At 50.3% G+C, this 13,648-nt stretch overlaps 1 protein-coding gene and 1 non-coding gene across 3 annotated transcripts in view; one reads left to right on the top strand and one right to left on the bottom strand.

Moving 5' to 3' along the window:
* Positions 1 to 13,648, top strand: part of SLCO3A1 (solute carrier organic anion transporter family member 3A1) — a 366,445-nt gene that overhangs the window by 181,444 nt on the left and 171,353 nt on the right. The window lies entirely within an intron of this gene.
* On the bottom strand, positions 12,529 to 12,599 carry TRNAD-GUC (transfer RNA aspartic acid (anticodon GUC)). The gene has a single exon. It is a non-coding gene; the product is annotated as a tRNA-Asp (tRNA).

The raw sequence follows: 13,648 nt of genomic DNA, 5'->3' as shown, positions 1-13,648 counted from the left end.
TACAACATAGATTCTTAACCACTCGACCAGCGGGGAAGTTCATTAGTTGGTGCCTTTAGGTGAAGCCAGATTGACAGCCGTTAGGGGCACTTGCCATTCCTGAACTACTGGGCCGTGTATCCAGTCTCCAGTGGGACCAGAGAGGTTGCCTTTGATAAAGAAGTCAGCTCACTGAACCAGACCGTCCCGTTGCTGATACCATTTCTTGAATGAAGTGGGCAACCCCATACTTGGTCTACAAATGGCTCATGTACAAAATCTTGAGGGATTTTACCCTCACTGCAAATGCACGCGCACGCGCGCGCGCGCACACACACACACACACACACACACACACACACACACACACACACACTTTGGAGCCTTGGAATTAGGCAGAAATGGGTCCAACTGAAACCCTGGCCCAACAGTAGAGACCTCCTTGGAGCTCATCTTTATAGAGGAACATAGAGTGGGGTTCACATCCCAGCTTCCCCACCTGAGTGTGCAGCACCCCAAGAGCAAATCAGGTTTTCTTTCTGAACTCCAGTTTGCTCTTCTTTAAAATCACGATGCTAGCACTCATTTTGTATGAGTTTGTGATGATAAAGTGGTATTTGTGAAGTATCTAGCTGAGGGGCACGTGCATGTGTACTAAGTCTCTTTGGTCATATCCAACTCTTTGCAACCCTATGGTCTGTAGCCCACTGTTTCTCTGTGCATTAAATTCTCCAGGCAAAAATACTGGAGTGGGTTGCCATGCCCTCCTCCAGGGGATCTTCCCAACCACATACAGTAAGCTAAAAAATTATAGTTAACATTTCATTTCATTTTATTTTATTTTATTTTATTTTTAACATTTCATTTTAAACACTTTGACCCGTGACCTCCTTTCTAAGCTAGTTCATTAAAGTGATCTAAAACGCATGGTTTGGAGAGTCAATATTGATAGTAAAATAATGATTTAGCTTTAAAATTCTATGTTCAAGTTGGTAGAACATAAGAAGCGTATATATATATACACACACAAACACATATGTAACATTTGTAATAAGTACCAATTGTTTTATCAATGATACTTTTCAGTGAAAATTGGCAAATGTGATTATTATGCATAGTAAACAGTAGTACAAATATCTATACGATAAGTGCAGGTGTAAAATTGAAACTAAAAGTGAATGTTTTTGTAAAACAGATCTGCTTTGGATAGCACCACTTGTGGTCCAGGAAGGCCAGTAAATTCCCTACCTATCTGAAAGAGCAATGCTGTAGCTGTGGAGACTCTTATTTGGAGAGATTTTATGGATTTCTGGATTTCTGATGTGTAAAATGAGTTTCTACCATGTCATAGATGGAGTCATTTGTAGAGAGAATGAAAAATGTATTCCTTCTGACATCTCTTTTTTTTGCAGTGATATTTGTATACCATGACATTTCTCCACTCCAACTTATTTTCCTTCTCAGTGACCCCAACCATCAGCCGAGGGCAGGTCAAAGGCTGCCCATTGCCCCAAATTTTGTGCTCTACTGAGCCATCTGCTGAGTTACAGTTACAGTTGAGAAGTCTGTGAACCTTTAAGTCTCACCATCAGTGTTTTCAAGAGGGACAGCTCTGGAATTAAAAGAAACAAGAGCCAGTTCTGTCAGCGTTGTACGTTGGGGCCCACAGTTCCATGTTGGAGAACATGTACAAGATGCCCTGGGCTCTGCCCCGTCTCCATCTTTCTACCACTTTGGGGTCTGGTTAGACAGCTCGGGCTCAGAACAGTGCCCTGAGTTAAATTCCTGCAGTCTACTCCATCTCTGGGTCTTGCTGGCCCATTTGATACAGTTTCCAGCAGGGCCTTCTGCTTGTTGGGCAGCCGTGCAGTGAGTTAACCAGGCCCTGGTGTATCAGGAAGAGAGCAGATTTTGACCCAGACCCCGCTGTGGATTGGGCTCTGCCACCGTGAGCCGTGTGATCCGGGGCAGGTCTTAGAATGTCTACAGGGCTCTCTTTTCCTCCAGTTTGAGTAACAGTACCCACCCCCTTCTAAGGGATCTTCTCAGCTCCAAGTGGATGGCCCAGGGAAAGGCTTTGCAAAAGACTCCTCAAAGTTTCCTTAATGTCAGCTTCTTGGGAGCTGTAATGAAGACTTAGAGGCTTTCGCTAAGTTGTGTCCAACTCTTTGTGGCTGCAGCACGCCAGTCTCTGTCCTTCACCATCTCCTCGAGCTTGCTCAAACTCATGTCCATTGAGTCATTGATACCATCCAACCATCTCATCGTCTGCCACCCTCCTCTCCTTCTGCCTTCAGTCTTTCCCAGCATCAGGGTCTTTTCCAATGAGTTGGCTCTGCACATCAGGTGGCCAAAGTATTGGAGCTTCAGCATCAGTAATTTCAGTGAATATTCAGGGCTGGGGATCTATGTCAAAATGGCCTCAGAAGCTTATTCTGCATGTGTTATTTTCCTTTGTTCCCATGTGATTAGTACAAGTGGGCAAGTGATGAGAAAAGAGGAATGTGCTTTAAAAACATGTGCAAGGACTTCCCTGACTGTCCAGTTATTAAGACTCCATGTTCCCAACCAGGGGGATATGGGTTCAATCCCTGGTTGGGGAACTACAGTCCTGCATGCTGCAAATCATGGCAAGATAGTGAATGAATGAATAAAGAGGCGTGCATTTCACAGAGGCCTTTTCCACATTCCTGTGCTCATGGGGAGGGTTACAGGGCCCAGGCGACTTGTGGAGGAGAAGCACCCTGCAGGCTGGATTCCTCCAGACTTTGGTCTCACCTTGCCACCTCCCCCTCTTCCTGGCAGTCTAGGGGGCAGACAGATGGTAGCTGAGGGAGGAGCTTCCCTCTGAGCCTATAAAACCACCACCTGATGCTTGGCATCCTTACTTCTCTTTGTTACCCCAACACTCAGCTCAGGATCCCAGAAAACTTTTGTGAGTTATGGGGTATTAGTGCACAGAGCAGATGCTCAAGTGATTCGATCCATCTTTTCACTGTTGCTCTAAAGTGTTTCAAATAATACTTCTCTAGGAAGGGGCTTCATTAAAACAAAACAAGAAATAAGCTTGATAAAGATTGCTTTTGGAAACAAGTGATGTGCATGAATGTAGTAAAGGTCCTGAAAAGTCCTGTGCCAAAAAACTAGCTCAATGTCATTTAACCCAATGTTTCCCAGATTCATTGTGATCTGGGAAACTTCTTCCCTTGTTCACGTGCATGTTAGGAACCACTCATCAATGGCATATTGATTGGAATTCATGTATAATCCTCAATCCTCATACAGGTCCATAAAATTGCTAGGCTTCTGTGTAGACATTTGCTTCTATTATGGTCTATTGTCCTCCCCTGGCTGCAAAATGAACTTCACGTAACTTGTCCCCGCATGCTTTGTTGCTCATGTCAGTAGGGATTGAGTGTTTGGCTAGGGTCATTTCTCCACTTCAGAAGCCCTGCTGATCTCTTTGCATGATGACCTGTTAGCTGCCTTGAGTGTCAAGTCAGTTGTAAATGATACAAGACCCCCTGGGCAGTCCCAGAGAGGCCCTGATGACACTAATAGCTGTTCCTGCAACTTTGTTGTGAAGATGCATCCGGGGTGTCCCCTTCCTCTCCCCAGGCCCCTGCCCTGTCCCCCTGCTCCGACTCATTCTGTCTCACTTGGACCATCTCAGTAGCTGTCTAACCAGACTCTTCCCAGCACAGCAACCCGGGGCGAGGGGGTCCTGCAAACATGCAAGTCAGACCAAGTCTCCCCAGTACGGTATCCTAGAAATACGAGAGTCCTAATGAGCAGAATCCCTGCCGCCCTCCAAGTCCCCCATCCTGCTACAATTTCCCCCAGACTCCTCTCTTCTTAGAATGCTCCCGGCAGGGTCCCACCGCATGAACTTTGCGTTTTCTTTCCCTTCTGCCTGAAGACACTCTTCCCATGCCATACCCAAGTGGCTTGCCTCCTCTCCTACTTCCAGGGTCTGTCCGATGCCGTCTTAGGGGGAGGGCCTGCCTGCACTGCCCTGGTGTATTCACTGCAGCAGTGGCTTTTGTTGGACAAGTGAGTCTTTAGAAAGAAACACATTCCTTGGAACTCCTTCCTAGGAGCTCTCTGACCTTGGCCTCACCAGGTAATAACAGGAATGCCCTCAGCACGTGCTTTCACTGTGGATAAAACAACAGGCCTCCCCCACCCCACCCCCTCCCCCAGTAGCTAAACTGTACCCTCCTCCCTGCGCTTTCCCCCTCTCAACACCCATCAACACGTGATGTCTTTATCCGTCGATGGTTTGTGGTCCCCTCTCCCCGCGGGGGTGTCCGCTGACCCAGGCAGGGCCTTGTTCTCCAGCTCCTAGGTGCTTGTCACCTTGTCACCTCGGCAGACCGTAGGATCTGGCGGTTGAATGGATGAATAAGAGCCACCCCATCCTTCGTGAGTGACACTACTGGGATGAGTTTCATTCACGGGGTTTTGAGCATCAGGGCCCTTCCCAGCCTGCCGTGTTGCTGGGGCTGCTCCTCCTGGCAGCTTTTCCCAGGTTCAGAGGCTGCTGCTTCTGAGTCAGGTTGTCCCAGCCTCAGCCCAGTAAGAGCCGCAGCCTTAGAAGCACTTGGGTGGGGATGGGCGGGGGGCCGGTGCGTGGAGCCCATCCAGAGGAGAGGAGGTTCGGAGCAGAGCCTGCAGAACCGCCGGCCCCTCCCCGTCCCTTTCGGTGGTTTTCCTCTCACAATATGCTTGCTGCAGGCATGCTTTTGGCCAGAGTCTGTCCTTGTTGCTTCTTACACTTACCATCGTATCTTAACCTTCTCTTTTACAAGCCTGAGATTGCAGTGGTTTGCACCTAAGCAAACAGCTCACCACTGAGGGGTCACTTTGATGAACAGAGCAGAAAAGGGCTCAGTCTTTCCAGGCCTCAGTTGCCGTGCAGTGAAATGAGCAAATCCGAAGTGAAAGCTGGGGACTCCCCTGGTGGTCCAGTGGCTCCTCCAATGCGGGAGGCCTGAGTTCCATCCCTGGGTTGGGAAGATCTCCTGGAGAGGGAATGGCTACCCACTCCAGGTTTCTTGCCTGGAGAATCCCATGGACAGAGGAGCCTGGTGGGCTACAGTCCATGGGGTTGCACAGAGTCAGGCACGACTGAGCAACTAACACAAAGAAAAATAGATGTGAAGTGTAGCTCCTGCAGAGTTAGGGGGTAGAAAAGCAAACTTAGTTACAGACATGCAGAGTTAAGATCAGTTAAAATTAAAAAAAAAAAAAAAAAGCTAGGAATGTTCAGGCCTGCCCACTGTTCTCTTTATCTTCTTTGTTCTCAGGAAAGAAAAAGAAAAAAAACTCATTTTTTTTTCTTCCCTTTCCACCGCAACACTTATAGAGGGACTAGTGTCCCTGCCAGGCTGGAAAGAAAGAGGGAGGGAGCCTCTGTGTAGGGGGTTCCTACCCAACAGAACTTCAAGCTAGAGGAGAGGGCAGCTCTTCCAGACTCCCCGAGAAGGGCCAAGAGGGGCCCAGCTCTGAACAAAGGGAGTGTGAATTCCAATATCAGATTCCACCATTGACCTCAGTGTAAACTGAGGCAAGCCCTGAAAGATGAGCTTATTCAGGATTCGTGGAGGAGTTGCAGCTCGGGACAAGCAAACGGAAGCAAGCTGCAGTCTAGTTACTGAGGTTTTGGGACACAGGTTATGTTTATGGGCAGGGAACATAAATACAGGGGAGTTCAGGTTCGAGTCAGTTAAAGTTGAAAACAGAGACCAGTCTTGAAAATATCCCAAGTGGACCAGACCAGTCCAGCCATACAAACAAAACTCAATTCAGCCTGCTTGGTAAGACTGGCCCGCCCTGGGTCATCTCTCGTTCATGACTCTGGCAGGACTTCCCAAGGTTGATAGGAAGGTTGATTGCGAGGTTGATTGCTGATCATCGAGAAAATTCCACAGCTATCATTCCTCTGTCAACCAGGCATTTACTTGAAATCAGTCTGAGTCCTTCAGTTTTGTTTTTCTGAGGACACAGGAATGAGGTTCTGCATTTTATATTCTCTGGGTCTATGTTCCATTGAAATTCTTTCCCATTGTTAACTCATCAGCTCTCTGCACAGTGCAGAGTATCTGGTATGGTTGTCCCCATTTCACAGATAGGAATGTGGAGGCTCCCAGATGTGACTCTTGCGTTACACAAATGCTACTGCTAGCGAGCATGAATATTTCACTCCTCTGACATTTCCAAGATACATGGCCTATACTTTGGCGGGTGCTGTGTTGGCTGCTGCCTTGATGGAAGGGGGAATGAGAGGTGATCCCAAGTCTGAATACCTTCTGGTTGAGAGTTTGTTCCTATGATGTGATATGCTCCAGCAAGCCCTTAACTGGTGAAGGAGGCCCAGGTCACCACCTGAGTGGGATTGTACTTGTCAGCTAAGGACCTAAACTATTAAGAATAAGCAAAAGGTCATTTCCAGTGAGATAGAAGTTGCCACTTATAATCAAACTCTGTTGTTGTTGTTCAGTCGCTCAGTACTGTCTGCTGTCCGACTCCTTGCAACCCCGCCAACTGTGGCATGCTAGGCTTCACTGTCCCTCACCACCTCCTGGAGTTTGCTCAAACTCATGTCCATCGAGTCAGTAATGCCATCCAACCATCTCATCCTCTGCCCCTTCTCCTGCCTTCAGTCTTTCCCAGTATCAGGGTCTTTTCCAATGAGCCAGCTTTTCACATCAGGTGGCCAAAGTATTGGAGCATATTACTTGGTTTCAAATCCCACCGAGACGTGGGCCCATCATACAACTATGGCATCTGAAAAGCTCTTCAAAGATCCCTCTTGGCAGGAGGGTGTTGGGGGAGGGTTTGGACTTTGTCAGACAGGCAAAGTTTAATTCCCGGACCTGCCCCACACAGCTCTGTGACCTTGGGCAGGACACTGAGCCTCTCTGAGCCTTGGTTTCTCACCTTGCCAAATGGCGTAAGAACAGTGCTTTCCTGGGACTTCTCGGTGGTCCACTGGTTAAGACTCTGCTTTCCAGCGCAGGGGGTGTGAGTTCACTTCCTGGTCAGGGAAGTAAGACCCCACATGCTATGCGGTGTGGCCAAAATAATATAGGTCCCCTGCTGTGTTTTCAATACCTGCTCCCAAGAGTCCAGCTGAGGCCTCCTCATCTCCCCCCACACCCAGGCAGAAGTTTCAGCATGTGCCCTTCGAACCTGCTGGGGTAGACGTGTATGGAGGAAGGTCAGTGCCTTTGTTCCCTCCCCATTAGAAAATACCCTGATGCTGGGAAAGATTGAAGGCAGGAGAAGGGGACAACAGAAGATGAGATGGTTGGATGGAATCACTGACTCGATGGATATGAGTTTGAGCGAGCTCCGGGAGATGGTGAGGGACAGGGAAGCCTGGCGTGCTGCAGTCCATGGGGTCGCAAAGAGTCGGACGTGGCTGAGCAAGTGAACAACAGCAAAGCAAAAGGAGGGGTCATAGAAGCTGCTGGGCAGCTGTCCCCCAGCTCCCGCAGTTCACGGCTGTGTGTGGGCAGCCGCTGCCCGCTGGCTCTGCTAAGTGCCGCCCGGGTGTGAGCCAAACACCTGGGCCCGGATGTGAAGCGTGGGTGCAGAGAGGCGGGGAAGGTGCTGGAGTGAAACCTGGCTCTCTTTGGAGGCCTTCGGGTGAGGGTTTCTTTCCAGGCCGGAAGTTTCAATTATAGCCGTAATTGATTGCTATTATGGGCACTGAACTGTATTTGCCCTGGGCCCTGGAAACAGGAAATCAGCCAGGCCTGTTAGAAGTGGTGTGCAAACAGCTCTCGGAAAAAAAAGAGACTTCGTGGTTCAAGAGCAGTGGGAGAGAGCCAACCTGCCCTCTCCTCCACCCTGGGAATGGAAGCATCCGCTTGCTTTGCTGCGTTCACCCTCAGACACTTCCTTCAGAAATCTTCAAAACTTATTGAATGCATAATGTGCCAGGCTCTGAGCGGGAGGCAGAGGGGGAAATGGAAACTTACCGGACATTGACCTTCTTTGTAGAGGGTTAGGGGGGGCGTGCCCCAGGCCCAAAGCATCCTGGGAACTCAGCAGCATGGCCTGATGGAGGACAGCAAGGGGAGGAGGGAGAGGGAGGAGGAGGAGGCGGCAGCCAGGAGCTGATGTGCAGGAAACAGACCTAGCTGATGGGTAGATTCTGGGGGGAAGAGGTCCACAGTCCAGGGTGCAGGCCCCCCCAAAAGGGCCTGATGCACTCTGACTCGGTTACGTATTTAAGGAGACACGGCAGACAGATGCCTTGGAAAGCAGAAGATATTTAAAGTCAGGGGAGCAGCAATGTCTAGATCCAGATGGAGAGCCATCTGGAATGGCATATGACAGGCTAGGTCCGTCCTCCGGGGGCCGGGCCACACAAAAGCTAGGCCAGGGGGTGAGCGCTTGGGTAGATGTCCTACTATTAGATGGAGTCTTGCACCCATCCCGCCAGTAGGCTGGGGTCCAGGGCAGCTTCCATCCCCGAGGGAGAGCTGGAATGCTAAGCGAGCAGAAAGTTAAAGCAGAAGCCAACTACTGCTTGATTCTACTCCTCCGTGAGATAGCAGGTGAATATGGGGCACTGCTCCTGTGTTCCAGCTTTAAGACTAAGTCTTGTCCCTGCTCGCTGGTGGGGGTGGCATGCCTGACCACTTCTGCTCATGAGTCAGGGAGGGCCTGAGCTTGTGGGGAAAGTGAAAGAAAGTGTTAGTCGCTCAGTCCTATGTGACTGTTTGCGACCCCACCATGGACTATAGCCCGCCAGGCTCCTCTGTCCAAGGGATTCTCCAGGCAAACATACTGGAGTGGGTTGCCATTTCCTTCTCCAGGGGATCTTCTCGACCCAGGGATCAAACCCAGGTCTCTTGCATTGTGGGAAGATTCTTTACTGTCTGAGACACCAGAGAAGCCCCTTGGGTGGGAATGGCTTCTGAAACAATGTCCAGGAGACCTGTTGAAAGCAGGAGTTGAAAGTTTAGTGGGAGAAATAAGACATAAGCAAAGGGCAACTGGAAGAGCTCTGATGAGTTGGCATATGAGTGATGACCAAGTGAATTGAGAAGCCCTTGCTTGTTGGAGGGTTGAAGGATAGCAGGAAAGGATTTCTGGCAGGGGTACTTCCAGGCCGAGCTGACATTTCAGCTGGGCCTTAGAGGAGGGAGGGGAACATTCTATACAGGAATGCAGTGTGGAAGAGGCCCAGGCGTGGAAGGCTGGGAGATAGCAAACCACGTTCGGATGTTTGTGGGATATGATGTGAAAAGGCTCTGAAGGTCAAGGGAAGGACATGGTCCTGACCCCATGGGATTTAGGCCATGGGACTGTCTGGCTTTTATAGGTGGATGTGGTAATAGTGTCAAGCATGCGACACTCGGTGGAAAGCAGACCAATGAGAAGAGCTACTGCGTGGTTCAAAGAATGAATCAACAAGGGTCTGAATGAGGATAGTCACAGTAGAAATGCAGAAGGGATGGATTCCAGAGAATCCATCTCTGGAATGGAATGGAATGGAATGGCAAAGCCCACACAGACTGAGTGACAAGTGGTCACAGTCATAAAAGGAGGAGGAGATTAGGAGAAAACAGTGATGAGCTTTGAGCAGGTAGATTGATGGTAGTCACAGGCATCTGAATGTTGGTATCTCAAGGTGAGTTAAATGAGGTTAAGCAGCAGGAAAGTTTAGACCAGGTTGCATATATGAAAATCCCTTCTATAGAATAGATCTCACATAGTTGCAGCAGAGACTGCTTGCTTTGAAGAGTATAGAAAGAGAATACAGCCAGTCAGCCCCAGGTGTGATGGGCCGAAGAAGGAAAGTGAAAAGTGAAAGTGTTAGTCCCTCAGTCATGTCTGACTCTGAAACTGTAACCCACCAGGCCCCTCTGTCCATGGGATTCTCCAGGCAAGAATCAGGAGCAGCTAAAGGAAAACTCCAGGGATAAGAGGGAGCCATGCAAAGCAATGAGGTGCCATTTGCAAAGGAGGGACAGTGTCCAAAGAAGAAAACATCAAACGTGAGCAGTTTCAGCTGCTGCTGGGGGATTAGAGAAAATGAAAATCCATTTCTAGTTATTAGAACTGACACCTCAAAGGCCTAGATCAGCAGTCTCCAACCTTTTTGGCACCAAGAACCAGTTTTGTGGAGACAGTTTTTCCAAGGACAAGGAGAGGGAGGCGGTGGTGGTTTCAGAGTGATCCAAACACATCACATTTATTGTGCACTTTATTTCTATCATCATTACATCAGCTCTACCTCAGATCATCAAGCATTAGGTCCCAGAGGTTGGGGAGCCTTGGTCTAGAGGATGTTTGAGAATGTTGTTTCCATGGGGTCAGAGGAGCTGGGGTTAAGGAGGTGGTGGTAACCTTAAGGGTAGGGGGAAAGAGTGGGTGGTATTGAAAATAGCCTAGGAAAGGATGCAGAGGGGTCACTAAATTATCAAAGCTGGAAGTGAGATCAAATTATGTTCCCAGATGCAGAAGATGAGTTAAAGAGGTTGGAGAGAAAAGGAGTCCTGCAGGAAGCGTGTTCTGAAGATGCCATGAGCAGGAAGTTTATCCTTTGATGGGCAAAGATATTGGCATTCTTGGAGGCTGGGCACTAGACGAAATGGGATCCAAGTGAATATTTTGGAGTGCAGAGGACTGGAAAGGGGATGCTTGCACCAAATAGCCACTGTCTTCTTAGAAACAGGCAACGAGAGAGTGGTGGCCATGGGTGGTGGGGGAGAGTGAGAGAAGGCCAGAGGGGTCCCTTGTGGGGAATTGGCTCAGGAATCAGTGAGGGGAGAGAAGGGGGAAGCAAGCCCCAGGGACACATGGAGCTCCTCTTGGTGGATGGTCCGGAGAAAGTCCGCAAGGGAAGCTGAACTGAGTTCTTGTTCTGCCAGACCAGGCTCGAGGGCTGGAGTCTCCCAGGGGGCTAGGTGAGCCTGGGGTGTACCTGAACCTGCTGAAGCGCAGGGAGAGGCCCCAGATGGTGCAAGGTTTGGAGAAGCTGGGAGGGAGCTTCTTGAAGGAGGGAGGCTGAGCAGGTGATGGGTGGAGAAGCCACAGTGGGGGAGAGGGGGTGCAGGGGAGGGGACCACAGAGATGGAGCAGAGAAGGTGACGATGTGGGTCAAGACTGCGCAGGAGCTGACACAGAGCCGGGCGGGGGGGATCGAGGCCCCCGGGGGGCTGAGACCCGCAGGCAGAGCTGAGAGGTGCAAGGCCAGGCCTGGGGAGGGGGTGTGTGTGGGGGGTGTAGTCAGGAAGGCGTTGACTGGGGGTCATTGCTTCCATTTTACCAGCTCTGCTGCCAAGTAGCTGTGTGGCCTTGGGCAGGCTGCTTGCATTTGCTGGATAAGGGGCTCCCGGCAGCATCATTCCTTACATCTCTCGGGACCAAAGGGACCTGGAGGGGCTTCAAAGCAGCGGCCAGGGGTGCTCTTCACAGCCAGGGCCGGGCCCCCTTACAGCCTGGCTCCCGTCCCGTCCCTGCACTCACAAGGCTCACTCGTGGCATCAGGAGCAACAGCAGGCAGGCGGCATCTCGTGACATGGCCCCTCGCCTTCCGCAGGAATCCGTGGCTCTAAATTTCACAGCTGGGTTTGCATCAGTGCCCTTCACCAACCTCCAGGGACACCAGAGTGAGTCAGGAAAAGTGAGGCAGGAGGCGGGAGTGGTGGGGAGGAGTCCCAGGGCAGGGAGGCCCCCAGCATCCTCCGGGTCTGAGCCTGCAAGTCTCTGATCCTGTGCGCTCAGACCCTGCGGCTGTTGGGCGCCACCCGGATGCCCTTCAGGGACAGCAGTGTGACTGCAGCATCTGATGTCGCTTCCGGAGCGCTCTTGTGCCCAGCCTGGAGACAAGGCACCATGTGGGGACGCTTTTTCCCGGGAGGCTATATTTAGAGTGCTTCAGCTGAACCGCTGCTGTGAACTGTACGTCTTAAGCAGTGGTGCGTGCGTCATTAACAAGGCTGCAGGTGTGCGCGTCCTGGAAGGGCTGACGCTGTTCCTAACGGGATGGGTGCCTATGGGCTGCTTCCTTTAGCACTGCCGTGATAGCTTCACGTATTATATCTAACTCGATACTATGGAAGCTGTACCCCTGGGTGTGAGAGTCAAACCTTCAAACCTGGGCTCTGCCACTTAACAGCTGTGTGACCTTGGGCAAGCTCTATACTTGACCTCGTTCTTCACCCTCAGTGTATTCATCTGTAACGTGGGATGAAGAGCCGATTGATTGGGAAAGACATTGATGCTGGGGAAGATTGAGGGCAGGAGGAGAAGGGGGTGACAGACGATGAGATGGTTGCATGGGCCCATCGACTCAATGGACACGAGTTTGAACAAACTCCAGGAGATAGTGAAGGACAGGGAAGCCTAGCATGCTGCAGTCCATGGGCTTGCAAAGAATTGGACATAACTGAGCATGTGTGCACACATGCTCAGCTGTGTGTGACTCTTTGCACCACCCTAGACTGTAGCCACCAGGCTGCTCTGTCCATGGGATTCGCCAGGCAAGAATACTGGAGTGGGTTGCCGTTTCCTCCTCCAGGGATCTTCCCAACCCAGGGGTCAAACCTGGGTCTCCTGCATGACAGGCAGATTCTTTACCACTGAGCCACCTGGGAAGCCCACCCAAACAGCTGCTGCCCAATTATCATCCTTTCCCCAGGAGTATGCTCCCAGCTCCAAGGCGAGAACTGTTGTCTGTCCAGTAAAGGAGCTCCTCTCTAATTACGTCAAGCTTTTCACCAGTCTTGTAGATTTATAGAAAAGACAGTGTTTCTTCTGCAGCCCCCAGCCCCAGCTCACACCTTTGTCATGTCCTAAAACTTCTGCTTTGAAGCAATGTTGAAATCTGTCAGCTCCATCGGTGAACACTCCCATCTCAGCAGAGTGATTTGGCAGAGATACTAAATTCCAGAAAGCATGTGGGCTGGCCCGCATAACCCTGGGAGAGTTTAAAAAAAAAAATACACTGCAGGTTTTGGGGGCTAACTAGCATTGAAAAGCTTTTGTTTTAATTTTATTTTGTTGTCTCTGTGCCGTGACCACCATTGGCTCTCCTGTTGCGTTCTGTGGGGCCAGGATTGATGAAGGAAGAGAGCAAGGTCAACAGGAAGAAGAGGAGATGCCCAGTTCACGTTCTACCCCACCATCCCCCTCCCAGAAGAGAAAACTGACCCAGCAGACTGGGGACACAACATGTACAGGGCAGCGTTTTCCAAAATATAACCTCTCTCAAGCCACCTTAGAATCATTTTTAATGATTTCATTATTTCCCACGTATATAATCAGAAGTGATTTTTTTTTTTTTTTTAATTTTTGCTCATGCCGTGTGGCATGTGGGATGTTAGTTCTCCAATCAGGGATTGCACTCGAATCCCCTGCATTGGAGGCATGTAATCTTAACCGCTGAACCGCCAGGGAAGTCCCCAGAGGTGATTTTTTTTCAATCCTACTGATGTATTTATTTGGGGCCATGGTGGGTGCTCACTGCCGTGTGGGCTTTCTCTGTTTTTGGCCAGTGGGGGCTGCTTTCCAGCTGTGGGTTTCCCATTGTGATGGCTCCTCTTGCTTCAGAGCACCGGCCCTGGGTGCACAGATTTCAGCAGTTGCGGCTCAGGAGCTGTGCTCCCGGGCGCCAGAGCGCGGACTCAGTAGTTGTGGCTCACAG

Source organism: Muntiacus reevesi, chromosome 15 (assembly GCF_963930625.1).
Source record: "Muntiacus reevesi chromosome 15, mMunRee1.1, whole genome shotgun sequence".
Lineage (NCBI taxonomy): Eukaryota > Metazoa > Chordata > Mammalia > Artiodactyla > Cervidae > Muntiacus > Muntiacus reevesi.
This window is presented reverse-complemented; position numbering and strand designations above follow the sequence as displayed.